Source organism: Salvelinus alpinus, chromosome 5, assembly GCF_045679555.1.
Source record: "Salvelinus alpinus chromosome 5, SLU_Salpinus.1, whole genome shotgun sequence".
In the NCBI taxonomy this organism is placed as follows: domain Eukaryota; kingdom Metazoa; phylum Chordata; class Actinopteri; order Salmoniformes; family Salmonidae; genus Salvelinus; species Salvelinus alpinus.
In genome coordinates, this window is record NC_092090.1 from 39,942,526 (window position 1) to 39,959,658 (window position 17,133).

Genomic DNA, 17,133 nt, shown 5'->3' on the forward strand with positions numbered 1-17,133 from the left:
GCAGAAAGGGATTTCAATCATGTATAATTATTATGTTCACACAGTAGAACTGAGGGTAACAGCTCCCTGAGCCTAGCCGAATACTGGGCACTGAAACTCGGATGAGGACTTCAGATCGACGCCCACCAAACTCTCTCCCCTCAGAATGGTGCTCGAATCAAGGTAAGTCACTTTAAACTTTTGTCAGTTAAAACAAGACAGCGATATGGCTGCGGGCCGTCGTCTCAATTTAGTTCCAATCGAGATTTACTAGACCTGTTGTGCAGTTAGAAGTGCGAATTAGATTGGACGCCATATGATGGTCTAATTAGTCATTTGATTGTAATGTGGTGGGCAGCCTAACCAGACTATAGTGTCACAGAAAAATAGTAACAAATATCATCTGAGTTACAAAGTTAAGCGATGTAGCACATAGGTCTACTTTATTTTCCTTTTTGAAAAGTTCGAAGCGCATTCCTTATTAACAAAGAACTGTTTTAGGCTCATAATTTGCAGGCTTATCATTTAGAAAATTAGAATAAGAAAATTATTAATTAGGCTACATTTAGAAAATGTAATGTTTTAAGCAGGACTTTTTACTATAGGTCTTCAAGCGCTTCATTGCACCTCATCCACCATTCTAAATGTAACCAGTTTTTGGCTATTAATTTAAGCCTTGAACCGGTAGGCTATATGTATGTGTGTAGTGGAGAGCCGCCGGTCCATAGACTAAATCTGTTGACAGTAGACTGTTCATTGTTCCCCGGAGAGCGCACAAGCCTTCAGCCCCTCAACCCCCCAACCCTCACTCAGGCGCTCCTGGTGCGCGGGTTCACTCTCCCGGGTGGTTCTGCTGTTTTGGTTTTGCCGGGTTGTTAGACAATTTTATTATATTCTATTGCAATCTTGTAATGAATGCACATATTAGATAGGCAATAACGCAAATCAGTCACAGATACTTTGGCAAATTGTAAATACTAAATGTCTTAATACATTTTGGGTGTCATAAAAGTAGGTTATACAGGCTACTGTTTTTTCTTGACTAAGAGTTTTGAACAGTCTTTGGAATTAAAATATTCTACAATCAACTGTAGTGGTCCTGCAAATATGCGTCTAGAGGAGGCTATTTAGGCCTACTAATTTTTATCAAACTTCGAAAACTAAAATCATGTCATTTTGATGTGGCCTATCTAAACCGTAAGATGATGTTCTGAAGCGTGTATAGGCCTACATAACAGGACAGCCTGTTATCCAACAAACCGCCGTAAATGCCGTTGTTGGCTTGGCTCCTTCGTGACGTTTTTGCCAAAGGAAAATAAGAAAAGATTAGAATCTCCGTTGTCAATTACACAGGGCATGCGAGAGGTACAAATGGTGAGATTTGCTGTTGCGGCTGAGTTTGGAACCTAGGTAAAGAAATGTATATAGGTAGTAGTATTGTTTTAACCGGTCCCTACACCGGGCGCTCGCTTGGAATGAGGCCCACGCATTTTTCAGGGGAGCGGACCACCCAGCGCGCAGAGAGAGGGGGCAGGCGCGCTTGCGTCCTCTCTTTCCCCCTGCATTTAATTACGTTGATGACTTCATTCTGAGAATCACGCCTTGTTTCAACACGTCGTGCCCGTCCCCACGCCGAATGGCCCTCTCACACACTTTAACCCCGCCACTCATCTTTGACATGCACTTTGAAAAACTAATGTCCACGGCTAATTGATCCCTAAATGTTTACCCAAACTAGTGGGACGCGAGTTGCTCCATTGATCTTTGAAGGGGGACGCTCCGATGACTGGCGCGTTGTTAAACCCCTCCGCAAAAAGCCGTTGACAGCTACGCATAATTATTAATGGTCCCTCTGGACTCTCAGTTGATATTATAGACGATTTTCCGTCAGTCAAATTATTGTTACTACGTGGTTTTAAACGAGTTATGGTGTCCTCTAAATTCTATTGATTTCTTTCCATAGTACATTGTATAATTCAGTTATTATACAACATTGGCTGAAGTCACATTGGCTATATCTCTTCTATGAAATATATGTTTCTTAGATAACATGCAGCCTAATGATTACATGGACGTATTGTAAAGCGCGAGGAAAGGGTTAACTCCAATGGTATAGATTTACGCTTGTAATGTCACTGTTGGAGGATTGTGTTTGTCGGCATTTTATGGCAATCCGAGGTCACCACTTGCCCCTCGTAGTTTATTTCATGTACTTTTTCCATGACGTCCTCCAATGAAATATTTGACAGCGTTGCATCCTCGGGAATGTTCGACCACTTAGGTGGAGGAATTCCACATCATTCGGCCAGCCCAGCAGTATGCGTTTTTGTCTCAACAGAGAGCCTCTCCAAATGGTCTTATTGTTATCCAATCGACGAAATTTGACCCAAAGGCCTATTTTATTTTATTTTACATGGACTTAATATTTTATCTTATTTTATATGGACGTAATGATGCATTATGTTGTTGAGGGTGGTTTTGATTTTTTTTCTGTACATGCACACACCACACGTTTTAAACACATGGCCTTTATTTTAGCAACCTTTGTTGTACAACTACAGCACTCTGTGCCTGGACATTTCAATCAACGGTGATCGGCATACTGCTGAAGCTGTGCATCGTACGGTGATACACTCGGAGTCTATTTATCTTGCAGTCACTGCGAGGGAGATGTAATTCAGCCTAAACCTTGAATTAGCCTACTTACTTTATATCATATAGCCTATCATAGCTTGTCCAAGACTCACCCAGTTATACATTAGAACTGCTACTGTCTGTAGTTAATGTGACTGTGAGGTGATTCCTCGACAATGCTATTAGAGAGAAACCTCAGCATGTCACATACTGTTTTACCCAACACAACCACTGTGCCAAATCTGATAAAAATATTTTTAGATATAAAGATTATTTATTTAAACTTTATTCTTTGTTTTTTTTGCAGCTGCCATAACCATTCAGAAAACTTGGTGATGGGAAAACGAGACTCCAGAACAGAAATTAATTGTTATTGATGAAGGGGTCATTAAAAAAAACAAAAAAAAACTGTATAGGCTACTGGACGTTTAACAAACTACTGTTGTAATTAGTCTTATAGGCCATTTGGGAATATATAATTGATAAACAAAATTAGTCCTGAGTTTGTTTAGAAACTGAAATGACGGTCTCGACACTGAGACATCAGTGTGTTACCGCTTCAGTGTTGGAGTGGAGACGGGGAGGGTCACCAAAAGGCTGCAGCAGAGTTGTTTGGAGAGCTTTGTGACAATTGATCGATCAAATGTATAGCTGCACCTTAGAGCCGCAAGTTCATTGGATCTGGATGCACTTGAAGTCGCTTCTTTGCACGCCTCAGGATTTTAGAAGAGAACCTTGAGTGCATGATTTGGAATTATGCTTGTTTACTTATTAAAGCATTTTCTAAAAGTCAAGAGATGCATTTGTTTTGATGCTAAATATAGGATAATGTTGAAAAAAAATATTAGGGTATAGTTGTGCCATGCCTAAATATTATTATTCAATGATTTACTGCAGAATATCAATTACGCTTTGCAGTTCTGACCTTTCTCTTATTTGACCCATTTCTGGGCTGGGCTATGGGCTCTTGCATCTTGGTCAATTAACCAACGTGATCACACAAAATAACCTAATGTAAAGCCCATAATGCTAGTACTATGCAAATGTCATTACAGAAAGTATTCACACCCCTTGACTTTTCCCACATTTTGTTACGAAGTTAGATAAAAATGTATGTAATTGTCATTTTTTGTCAACGATCTACACAAAATACTCTGTCAAAGTGGAAGAAAAATTCAAACATTTGTAAAAACAAATATTTATATACAGTACCAGTCAAAATTTTGGACACCTACTCATTCAAGGGTTTTTCTTTATTTGTACTATTTTCTACATTGTAGAGTAATAGTGAAGACATCAAAACTATGAAATAACACATATGGAGTCATGTAGTAGGCCCAAAAAGTGTTAAATATAACAAAATATATTTTAGATTCTTCAAAGTAGCCACCCTTTGCCTTGATGACAGCTTTGCACACTCTTGGCATTCTCTCAAACAGCTTCACCTGGAATGCTTTTCCAACAGTCTTGAAGGAGTTCCCACATATGCTGAGCACTTGTTGGCTGCTTTTCCTTCACTCTGCTGTCCAACTCATCCCAAACCATCTCAATTGGGTTGAGGTTGGGTGAGTGTGGAGGCCAGGTCATCTGATGCAGCACTCCATCACTTTCCTTTAGTAGTGGTTTCTTTTCAGCAATTCGACCATGAAGGCCTGATTCACACAGTCTCCTCTGAACAGTTGATGTTGAGATGTGTCTGTTACTTGAACTCTGTGAAGCATTTATTTGGGCTGCAATCTGAGGTGCAGTTAACTCTAGTGTATTTATCCTCTGCAGCAGAGGTAACTCTGGATCTTCCTTTCCTGTGGCGGTCCTCGTGAGAGCCAGTTTCATCATAGCACTTGATGGTTTTTGCATCTGCACAAAGTTCTTGAAGTGTTCCAAATTGACTGACCTTGTCTTAAAGTAATGATGGAGTGTAATTTCTCTTTGCTTATTTGAGCTGTTCTTGCCATAATATGGACTTGGTCTTTTACCAAATAAGGAAATCTTCTGTATACTACCCCTACCTTGTCACAACACAACTGATTGGCTCAAACGCATTAAGAAGGAACAAAATTCCACAAATTAACTTTTAACAAGGCACATCTGTTAATTGAAATGCATTCCAGGTGACTACCTCATGAAGCTGGTTGAGAGAATGCCAAGAGTGTGCAAAGCTGTCATCAAGGCAAAGGGTGGCTACTTTGAAGAATCTCAAATATAAAATATATTTTTATTTGTTACTACATGATTCCATAGGTGTTATTTCATCGTTTTGATGTCTTTTATTATTCTACAATGTAGAAAAGTAGTAAAATAAAGAAAAACCCTTGAAAGAGTAGGTGTGTCAAAATTTTTACTATTATTTGACAACGTAGAAAATAGTAAAAAATAAAGAAAAACCCTATGTCAAAACTGTAACTTGGCCACTTAGGAACATTCACTGTCTTGGTAAGCAACTCCAGTGTAGATTTGGCCTTGTGATTTAGGTTATTGTCCTGTGCTTAGCTCCATTCCGTTTCTTTTGTTATCCTGAAAAACTGCCCAGTCCTTAACAATGACAACCATACCATGATTCTGCCACCAATATGCTTGCAAATATGGAGAGTGGTACTCAGTAATGTGTTGTATTGGATTTTCCCTGAACATAACACTGTATTCCAGACATAAAGTTAATTGCTTAGCCACAGTTTTTGCAGTATTACTTTAGTGCCTTGTGTCAAACAGGGTGCATGTTTTGGAATATTTTTATTCTGTACAGACTTCCTTCTTTTCACTCTGTCAATTAGGTTAATATTGTAGAGTAGCTACAATGTTGTTGATCCATCCTCAGTTTTCTCCTGTCACAGACATTAAACTCTGTAACTGTTTTAAAATCCCCATTGGCCTCATGGTGAAATCCCTGACTGGTTTCCTTCCTCTCCGGCAACTGAGTTAGAAAGGACACCTGTATCTTTGTAGTGACTGGGTGTATTAATACACCATTCAACGTGTAATTATTAACTTCACCATATATTTTTACCCATCTACCAATAGGTGCCCTTCTTTGTAAGTCAATGGAAAACCTCCCTGGTCTTTGTGGTTGAATCTGTGTTTGAAATTCACTGCTCGTCTGAGGGGCCTTATAGATATTTGTATCTGTGGGGTGCAGCGATGAGGTAGTCAAAATCATGTTAAACACTATTATTGCACACAGAGTCCATGCAACTTATGTGACTTGTTAAGCACATTTTTACTGTTGAACTTATTTAGGCTTGCCATAACAAAGGGGTTGAATACTTAGACTCAAGACATTACATTTTCATGTTTGGATAATTTAAAAAAAATGTCCAAAAACATAATTCCACTTTGATGTTATGGGGTATTGTGTGTATACGCCAGTAACAAACCAAAAATCTCGATTTAATCAATTTAAATTCAGTCTGTAACACAACAAAATGTGGAAAAAGGGAAGGTGTGAATTCTTTCTGTAGCCGCTGCTAAATGTAGATATATCATTCTCAAAATGGTTCTGAGTAAATAAAGGTTATTAAATGAATACAAGATCTCAATTTGAACAACAATGGAAGTAATAGTTTGGTAAAATTGTATTCTGAAATCCTGAAACCAACATATTATATCTTACATGAAATAATACGCATATTTGTAATAAAACACATATTGTGCATGTTATGTAACTCAGGGCGTTGTGTGAGAATGCCAAGGCAAATACATGTTTTAAACCTGGCTATCCATATTGCCAAATATGTAGGCCTATGGGTATATATACTTTTGTCCAATATTTACATGTGATATATTTCTTAATGAGTAGTTAAAGGGAAACATGGTAACAAAGAGAGGAAAAATATGCACATGCGCTCAGTCAGGTAATGCCGTTATGTAGCCTAATTACGTACAGAAGCATCCAGTGTACAATACCAGCAGGATACGTGGAGGGTACATATAACATGCACATTATGTTGCTGTAATGCACTTTATGGAAAACAGTTCAACAATTGAAAATGTTGTCTTTGTTCCCAGCACATGTCTTTTAAAACAATCATTACACAATGCATCATTTGGCCAAGGCCTATAAGTATTTCGTTTTTCAAGAACGAGTGCAGATATCTTGATACATTACAATGAAAATACTCATTCATACTTTCCGTGGCCACATGTGTAGCCTATTTGTTAATGTACAATTTGAAATCCAACAACGAAATCAACAAAGGTATGCATAATTTGTTTTTTTCCTTTTGTTTTATGACTAGCCACATTTAAGAAAATCGTTGTAATATCAACAACAATTTGTCCTTTCAGTAATATTCTGATTTACTTTCATGGACAAAGCACAATATAAAATATACACATGAATGTAAAGTTGAATTTTAAGCAATTTTGGGCGACATTTCACCTGTCATTGTCCCAAGAACACAAACAATGTTGATTCCCTTTTACACTCGTGGCTATTTTCGGAACAATGCATCATCAGTATATACATTACTGCAGATTTCCATTTCCAATGGTCTGAAACTAGATATCTCCGTCTCATGCGTCGCTTAGGCCATCTAGCGTTGTCGTTTTAATTGAAAACAGTATAATGTCGAGGTGTGTGCACCCCCCTCATCACTTTCTCTGGCGCGGTAGGTGGCCGTGTATATTTTTGTTCAAGTGGTGTTTATGTGAATGAGAAAGGACTGGATTGCTAGCAGACCGCTGATTGCGCTCATTGGGCCGCTACATTGATCTGAACGGTATAGTTGAGGGGCCCCACCCTTTCATGCAATCAACAGAACTATAGAATCGCGTTCTACGACTTTTTAATTTACTTGGCAAGATCTCGCTGCTGGACCTCCAAGGTGCGCGCCGGTGTGCGTAAAGGCGAGGGAGACGGGAGTCCTTTTGGTGCTGTAACTTCAGTTTTCCACTATACCGAGGACACTACCCACGGTATATAGGCTAAAACAGGACGCACACACATCTACCATGAAGAAAACGAATACACCATATCCCACTGGGCACAAACTCGTTGAGTCAACTTTGTTTAAAAGTAATTTGTCAACATATTGTGACGTTGAATCGACCTGGAAAATACATTGGATTTGCAAAAAGTCATGAACATAAACAGTTGATTTGAGAGTGAAATTTCAACCACATAATTCAAATAAAATAAAAAATCGAACTTTATTTGTCACATGCCCCAAATACAACAAGTGTAGACCTTACTGTGAAATGCTTACTTACAAGCCCTTAACCAACCAGTTCATGAAGAGTTAAGAAAATATGTACTAAATAAAGTAAAGTAAAAAATAATTAAAAGTAACACAATAACATAACAATAACGAGGCTATTTACAGGGTGTACCAGGTTACTATAATTGTCATAATGTTAACCAATTTTCAACAAGGTTTGTCTATGTTGAATTTGTACCTTTTGGAACAACATCAGATCTTCAACATTATATCCACTATCAGAAAAAACATAAAACAATAGGCTGGGCAGCACCTCCTACAGGAGAGTTGATCTGTCTACAGCTATCTATTAGATCTCCCATCCAGTGTTTTAACCAAGCCCAGCTTAGCTTTGATATTTTCCACTGACTACTACCAATGTGCTATAGTGATAATGACTATTGAGAGATATCTTAACTAAATATATAAACTGTTGCTATTGAAGTCATTCTGAAGGGTAATTAGAGCAAATGAAATGTAACCATACTCTCTCTATAAGTCTTACATCATCAATGAGACTATTTAGGCCTATATAGCATTTGTGAAGTCATCAACAGCTATTGTTTCAATTCAACACACTGTTCAACTAAAAACAGACAATACATAGGCCTAGGATTTCAAGCTTTGGTTGATGTCAAATTTAATCTTCAAGTTAATAATGAATATGTTGGATTCACTTCTCCATTTCAACCAAAAATCTAAGTTAAAGAATAGGAGTAAATCAAATCAAACTGTTTTAAAGTGCATTTAAAGTTGGATTTGATTTAGTTATATTCTTTAACTTAGATTTTTGGTAGAGATGGAGACATGAATCCAACATATAAATTATTAATTTGTAGAAAAACTGGAATTAGTCAGACTAAGTCAGTGGCACAAAATATACATCTCCTTCTAATGTAATTTGGTTGTGTTGACAACCAAACACAATTCAATATCACTTTTGCAATATAGTAAATAGTATATTAACTTAACAAATATGTTGAATTCACATCTCCAACTAAAATAAAAGTGAAAGAATATGATTACGCCAGTGGCTCAATTGAAGCTATCCCAGCATTAGATATGTCTCCTATAAATGTTGATATTTGGTTGCTTGCCAACCTAATACAATTCAATATGACTTGTGTAAGATAGTAAATAGCCTAAAATGAAGGCCATCTTACAAACTAATTTAACAGTTTTTATTCAACCTTAAAATGAGTAACACATCCATGGCCACATGTTGAGGTTACTGTAACTCTAAAAGTCTCATTATGTCATCATAGAAAGCGTGCATGTTCATAGCATGTTCAAGATCCCAGCTCTGTGGAGAACTTCACAATATAAATATCTGTGAAAAATCTCAAACAGCATTGATCACTTGCACTATGCACTTTTAATGTAATACAAATACAATCCAGGTCATTCTGTTGTGCTATTAGATGAAGCACAATGATAACGATTTAAGCAGTTGTATAAATACAAAAATGACATTGTATTCCCATTTGAATTGTTGTGCTTTTAAATGGTTGAAAGTGCAATGATAACACATGGAGAGCTTGGGACTATAAGGTTCTATCTGCATTTTTGTCTAAATGTAATTATTGTCATAGCCTTGTTCTGTTCAATGTTCTCTACCTATAGAGTACTTTAAATACCCCCAATGCATGTCAAGTTCAAAAGAATACTAGATAAAAAAAATATTGCTGACACCAATGAGGTTTCAGAACTCTATCTATCTATCTCTATCTCTGAGTCATATTACTGAACATATAACCTTATAGCCCCAAACTCTCGACATTTAGATGACAACTAAAATAAAATAAATCATACATTGTTTTGACGTTTAGAATGTGGTTGTGCTTTTAGATAGGTTAAAGCATAGTGATAACACATTGGGAAATCAACAAACTTCTGCCTGTCTTTTTGGGCGAATAATGTTTGAAATCTCATTGATCAACATCTCAACGATAAATTACCCACATTTCCACTTTGAAATAACGTGGTGTGGAGGGTGGGATGTTTCAGGCCATTCCAGCTTTCTGTTAATTCCATAGCATTATCTTCTTAGTGAAGTTGTCGGTGATAAAGGTATTCAGATATCGTTGCTGATACGCTTGCCGTTTAGCCTATGAGCAGGACCTATTTTATTTGCAATGCATCCCACAGTAAGATGTTACTGGTTCATCCAGATGGGGATTGGTTAATAGAAGGCCCTACACCTTTTTTCTGATTAGAATTAGGGAGCCAATAAGCACATGGCACACAACAGACCCTTTCAGTTCAATGGTCAGTTTCCGCTCTTGGGCACATATTAATCTCGTATCTGACACTCTTCAGTCATATTCCTATCACCTCGCCTTGCTCTCCATCTCTTTGTTTAGAAGGCTTAACATGCAAAAAGAGTCCAAGACGAGGATTCTTCATGGTGGCCTACTACAGTGTGTGACATGTCCATTGGTCATTCATGTCTCGAACTAAAACAGGAATCTCATGTTGCACTGTGTTGTGTGTTCGGTGTGTGGGCAAATTCTCCTATTGAAAAATCTTGCATTTATAGATTTATATGAAAGCTCTATTTGTCAATTTATTTCAACTATTGACTGAGGCTACTGACATGAATTATAATTAACTTGAGATAATGGGCCTTTAGTTAACTGATCAGTAAATGCAACTGATTGTTTTTGTGATCAGACGCATGAAATGGAGAATGTGTGACCCGTTTTAGAAGTCAAAATGTAATTAAAACTGCATTATTCGAGAGATGGAAAATACATTCATTCAATATTTGTAGGTCTTATATTCTGTTGGCATGGTAATTTGTTGTTGATGATTGAGAGACATTGGATTTTGGATTTCGCTTTGGACACTCGTTCGCCCTCATGCGCTGTTCAGTGCTGACATTTCCCTTATCAAGGTATATTTCGCAGTTTCAGCTGCATTCACCTGAAGTGTCTCTTGGATAACTAACTATTTATAATGCAATAATTAAATATGCATTGTCATATTACATTTTATCAAACAAAATAATTCCTATTCAATGCAGGTTAACCTGAAAAGTTCATCATCATCTTTATTATTATTTTAATTTTTTTTATAGCTGGTTGACATTTTGTTTGTTCTGCACGACATTGATAGCTAATCATGTGAACTGTATTTGTTTATAGCCTATGTTTTGTGTGAGTGAGTTAGGTAGGCCAATTCGTAAGATTATCAATATGAGAGAGAATATTAGCCGGCTTTCGATTAATTATCACCCAGAAACCAAAACCAAAACAAGAACTCTTACATTTAAAAATAGGCTACATGAATATATACCACCCTATGCGTTCTCTACATAGCCCCTGGAACTCAGTTGCACAGTTTGTTTATATCCTTAATGTTTTGGTTCATTTGAGACTGGCAAATTATTTCGTTTTTATGCTCGTTAAGCTACAATAAACTCTGTATTGTTATCCTTAAATATAGAGAACCCGCAAACCCCAAATACACGAGATGAGTCATTTTGTGCGCGCAGCGATTATGCTGTGTGAGAACCCCGGGCTTCCCAGGAAAGTTTGGCGCGCCAACCAAACAACAACCCTCACCCAACCGTCCCTGAGGTATTGTCAATCCGTAAACCGCTCCACTTATTCCTCTCAATAGGCTTCAACTGCGTATTTTATTCGTAACATAGTCCTCATGTTCTCTGAACTTTGAATCATTTTTGACAGCCGTATTTTCAGAGGGAAATACGGCTTTCAGGGAATAAAAATATGAATAAAGGCATATGTAATATTCCTTCTGTCTTATTTTGTGATCACACAAGCTCGGTTTACACTACCACAACATTATTTGACATGACTGAAGGACACGAGTGTTGAAGAGTTGTCAGTTCCAGAAGTTTTACAAACTCAAAACTGTCCAAATGTGGTCATTGCGAGAAGGAAAATGTTCCAACATGTCAAATATCTGCGATTGACGTTTTAGCCACTGACTGACAGCATGTTTATAGGACAAAAGAAGACTAAACTAATTTGTAATCGTCATAAGGAAGAAGATGGTCACTAAAACAACAATTTAGTCCTTATTCTTTTAGTCCTTATTCTTTTTTAATTTGAGACTTTTTGAAGCTCATTGTGATAAAGAAAAACACCAGAAACGTTTCGTTTTTGTGATTGTGGATTTTGTTTCCATTGTGGCAGGGTTTTGTATATTATTGCACTTATTTTCAAGTGCTTTTGTCAACTCTTGTTTATCTCCAGTTTCTCGATCTGTAAACTATACCTGATATAGTCGCTTAAGTAATTAAAGTACAATAGTCCCTCTAGATGTTTAACGTTTTTCATATGTATTTTTTCAAATGTTTATTTTCTACTTATGTCTGCCTTACAATATTGCCAAGTCAGGACAGTAGCTGCATGCTTTAATCAAGATCGTTTAACAGTGAGACATCTGACAAGGCATTTATTATTTTCTGCACACTATTATTAACTTAGTGTGCCATTCCTAGAGCTAAATAGCGCTGAACCAAACCAGAGTGCTGCCTAATGTCTGATTACCTCTCAGCTATACCCCCCTATTGATGCCCATGTTTTCAACCAGAGCTGCATCTCTTCTGACTCATCCACTATAACAGACCATTATGGTCATTTAAAATCAGCCTAAAAGCACATCCAGTCATTGAACTAAATTATAATAATCCTCAATAGCCCTCAAGCTAATGTAATAGACACCTTTCTTTAATGTCTTTGATGAACCACATAACAGTTCAACTGTTTGAAATTAAATGGAGTTTCAGTACATTTGAAATATGGATTGCATTTCAATAGACCTACTCAATGATCAGGTGTTCCTTTTCATTTTCCCCATACGGTCATGTTATTGTTTCTTTTAATAATTCACAACCCTGCTTCTTATCATATCTATATAATGTACAGTTTAATGAAAGTTTGCTCATATAACCAACACAACTCTTCTTTTTCCCATTTCAGCCCTCTGTGAGGGAGAGAAGGTCTTCCAGTGATGGCAACAGTTCCTATGACAACCAGACCTCCACCGGGGGATTGCGTCTGTCAGACAGTGCTAATGATAATTGAGAGGTACGGATCGAAAAGATTGAGTATGGCTGTAATCTCTCCTCCAGCGGAAAACCAGAGAAACCGCTATGAGATGACCATGTTCCCCTCTCACCACCGCCCTGCTTAGTCCTGCACTGTTCTACACTCCATGCTTCTACTCTGCTCTATACTATATTGCTGCTGGAGGCCTCCCAGCCTGCCCCACACAGGGCAGAGAGTGAATGGGTAATGTCACTGTGTGTGCGCAACCTCCTTTGGTGTCCCCCTTCCCTCAGCCTCACACACAACACAGGGCCAGTCCAGGGCAGTTTGTTACAGATGCCAGGGAATATATCAGCAGGGAGAACCCAACCAGAAGAAACGGTCAGAGTAGGACATAACAGAGAAAGGGAAGTCAGGCCACAGCCAGCTCTGATACAGGTTAGTTACAGAGGCTTTGATAGTTGCTGATGGGACTTTGATTGGAGCGTACTCAGATTTATATGATGCGTGTTTACTCACAGCCCACCATCTCTCTCTCTCTCTCTCTCTCTCTCTCTCTCTCTCTCTCTCTCTCTCTCTCTCTCTCTCTCTCTCTCTCTCTCTCTCTCTCTCTCTCTCTCTCTCTCTCTCTCTCCTCCCCCCCCCCCCATTCTGAAGGAGGATTTTCCTGTGGCGAGCCGCTTCGGAAAAAGCTATTAAGAATTCCCAACAGTGCACAACAATAGGAGACGTCGTTCTGCAATGCAAGTCCCGAATCCAAGTCAGTCCCTTACGGTGTTCCTCTGAAACGGTCCCCGGCTATATTTAATCCGCCCAGAGAGCAGAACCAACCTACATACAAACCACAAATTGAAACTATGGGGAGGTGGTTTGTGGGGTGTGGGCTAAGTGGGGATGGTAATTGCCTATTGTGGAGCTTAGGCCTTGCTATTCTACCATAAACAGGCTTGGCAGCCCACAACATGATACCCCTGCCTCCACTCCACTGTTTGAGTTGGGGAGCAGATCCTCCTTGTCTGTGGGAACCCATAGCCCAGCAGTGGTCGGAATCAGTCAGGAATGCTTTGGAATGGTAACACAGCGGAAGGCTAGGGTGGGGAAAAAGGCCAAGAGCATTTCCTGAACAGAGGGGGGTCCCAGCGAAGCATCACACTTCACTGGCATCATGTGACGGGGATCCCGCCAGGCCTGAGCCCATGATCCCGATTGGAGGAGAAGGATGCGGTAGGGGAGAGGAGGGTGAAGCTGGAACAGAAGAGAGGGGGATACGCAAGAAAGACAGAGGGGTGAGGTGAGAGGGAAGCATTGGGATGAGAGAGGGATGAGGTTGGAGGCATTAAAGGGGAGTCAGGGGGAGAGGCACATTCTGCTAAAACGTACATCTTTAATTTCCCCTGAGTGAAGTAATGCAGTCTGGACTGGCTGGCTGGCTGGCTGGCTGGCTGGCTGGGTTTGGATGAGTGTCTGAGTGTGTTATACTACGACTTTCATGAAGAGGACTTCACAGTCTCTAATTTCTGCCCACAACAAAGTGCCTTCCACTGTATCTGTGAGGAATAAACAGTATATACTGTCAAGGTCTCCAGAGAGGTCACTGAGACCACGTGGAAGACTGGGAGTTCTTAGACCACTGCTACTGAAAGACCTGCAATAATCTGTGCAGCAGTGTTGGGTATCCTACATACATTCTAAAAGACTGTACCTTCTCACCACAGCAAAGACAATGTAGTGAATATTTTGGCACAGCACAGGCATGTCAGAATGATTCTGAGTATATCCAGTTAACTGAAGGCCTGAAATATAACTTTGCTTAGTAACACGTGATACTAAGCAACGGTAACAGTGATTAATACTTTGGTTGAGAGCAGTAGACCAGACAGTGTTGAAAAGTGTGAAGCAGACAGGTTTTGCGGCTGAAATTGGACAGTACAGTATATCTGTCAGTGTCAGTGTGTGTGTGTGTGTTTGTCCAGACCTATGAATTGGTGTGTGTGTATCCAGACTGGCGTGGACAGCCAGTCCCTGCTCCCTGGGGCTTGTGTAAATGTCGTGAGGATCTCAGGAGGAATCTTTCCCCTCCAGTCGTCAAAGGGCTTTTTATTTCCACCTGCTCCCGGCCTCTTTCCGTTGGTCTGCTCTATAACAATGGTGCTGGAAAGGCAGCAGAGTGCAGGGTGACAGCACAGAGATTGATGCTAGATTGTGTTTGGCCCTTTTTCAGATAGGGGCCTTTGAAGGGAAGTTGCTAACAGCAGCATAACCCCCCCCCCCCCCCCCCCCCTACCACCACCAACACTACAACCCCCTCCACTACCATCTCCACCTCCTCTCCCTCTAACACTGGGCTTAGCAGAGGGCAAAGTGCTGATCAGGCCTTTCTCCCAGATCCCTTTTTTAAAAAGAGCCAATCGCCCGAAAAGGCAACTTGGCAGGCGGTGGTAAACAGGCTTTTCACTACTCGTAAATCAATTCACCACTACATGAAACAGGATGAAGCTCATTTACGCCACGCAGACGGTTGAACCCGAGCCCAGAGACGCCCCACCTTGCCTCCGGCTGCTCCCTCTCTCTCGGCAGGCCCCGGGGCTCTGGGCAGAAAATAGATACACGCTCATCAGGACAGCATTCTTTCCGTTTCGCCGAACAGTGGCCTGGCGAAGAGGGTGATCCATCACCCCAAATGTTTATTTTTTTCTAACGTTCTGTTTTTCTCTATCTTTGTAGGCTGGAGTGGGCAGACGTGCGGGTTTGCCCACAGGAAGCCGTGAATTCCTTGAAGAACAGAGGGTGTCAGGGCCCAGAATGCGACTTGGGGGGGGGGGGGGGGGGGGCTTACTGTACCTTGTAACGTCTCATAATCCTCCTAGTTGACCCCTGACCCCGGCCTGTGTTTGTATCAGGTCATCAACGTGAGAAATCGTAATGAGTCACTCCAGCAGTGTGTTTACCTTCTGGAGTCACGCAAGGAAGGAAATAAGGCACGGTCTTCTAAAAGTGGCAAAGTGAGAGAGAATAGCAGCAGTATTAGAGCAGAGCCCTGATTCATCTCACTGTGACTGGCCTCTTGTACCGTTACACTGGGTTTATTTAACCTATTCACTACTGTAGGGAGACTAGCTACAGATCAGCCAAAACAGGGAGTAAGTCTACAATATAGCGTACTGTATGAAAATATAAGGTATGAGATTAATAGTGTAATTCTGTAATTGAAGTCTGATCCGTACCCCAACTCATTGAGTGAAATGATCCATGTACTGCAGTATGTGGATACAACTTATTTTTGCTATCACTGTGTAATATGTTGCTAATAGACCGAACATGTATTGTTTTTGTCATCATTTTCTGTTGTTTGTTGCAGTCATTTTTGTTGCTATGCCCAATGAAATTTGGAGAGATTTAGTATTTTCCTTTGTCTCATGCAACAATCATAAATTATGTGTATGTGATTTTTCTATTTAATAATAATTTATTGCAATATATTTCTGACTCCAAGATATAGATTATATCTGGAAGATCCCTTGCAATATGCTTTGAAGGAGAAATCTCTGCACTCCCAAATACATTGTTTTAATCTTGAACTTACATTGAGCTCTTGAAACTGTTGAAACTGAAATGAGTATGCAACTGTGGCCAACGCCTGTGATTAAAATACAATGTCCTGGCCTACCGTCACGCTGTAGCCTTCCACACCGTGGGCTTGTGTGATTGCGCAATTGTTGTTTTTGAGCAAGTGCCCCTGTTAGTTTTACTCTGTAAATAAATATGTGCTCCGAGCTGACAATTCATCCTCTGTTACTTTCTTTCATCCTTATATTGGAGAGGAGAACATCATCACTGACCAGTGTCTCCACCTCTCTCTCACACACACACACACACACACACACACACACACACACACACACACACACACACACACACACACACACACACACACACACACACACACACACACACACACACACACACACACACACACACACACACACACACACACACACACACACACACACACACACAGCCACAATGAGAGAGTCAGCAGCTCTTATTTTGGACAGTCTCTCCTGAATTCTAAGGACTGTCAGGCGGTTTGATTGATAGTTGTGTTTATCACCATATTATTAAGTAATCATGCTCACCACAGTTCATTATAATTAAAGACTTGGGATAAGTGTTTATTTTTTGAGTCCTGTAAAAAAACATAGTTTTGTGTTTTTTGAATGTGTGTGAGACAGTGTGTTTATATTTGTATTCTTTTCCACAGTGGACCTTAGTGACCAGGAGAATCTGTGTGTCTGTCCACCACTGAG

At 39.7% G+C, this 17,133-nt stretch overlaps 1 long non-coding RNA gene across 1 annotated transcript; it reads left to right on the top strand.

Annotated features, from left to right (window-relative positions):
- The first annotated feature begins 4,001 nt into the window (after window positions 1-4,001).
- On the top strand, window positions 4,002-16,611 carry LOC139576160 (uncharacterized). The gene is made up of 3 exons (XR_011675073.1): window positions 4,002-4,460; window positions 12,758-12,865; window positions 15,551-16,611. It is a non-coding gene; the product is annotated as an uncharacterized lncRNA (long non-coding RNA).
- Window positions 16,612-17,133: the final 522 nt, after the last annotated feature.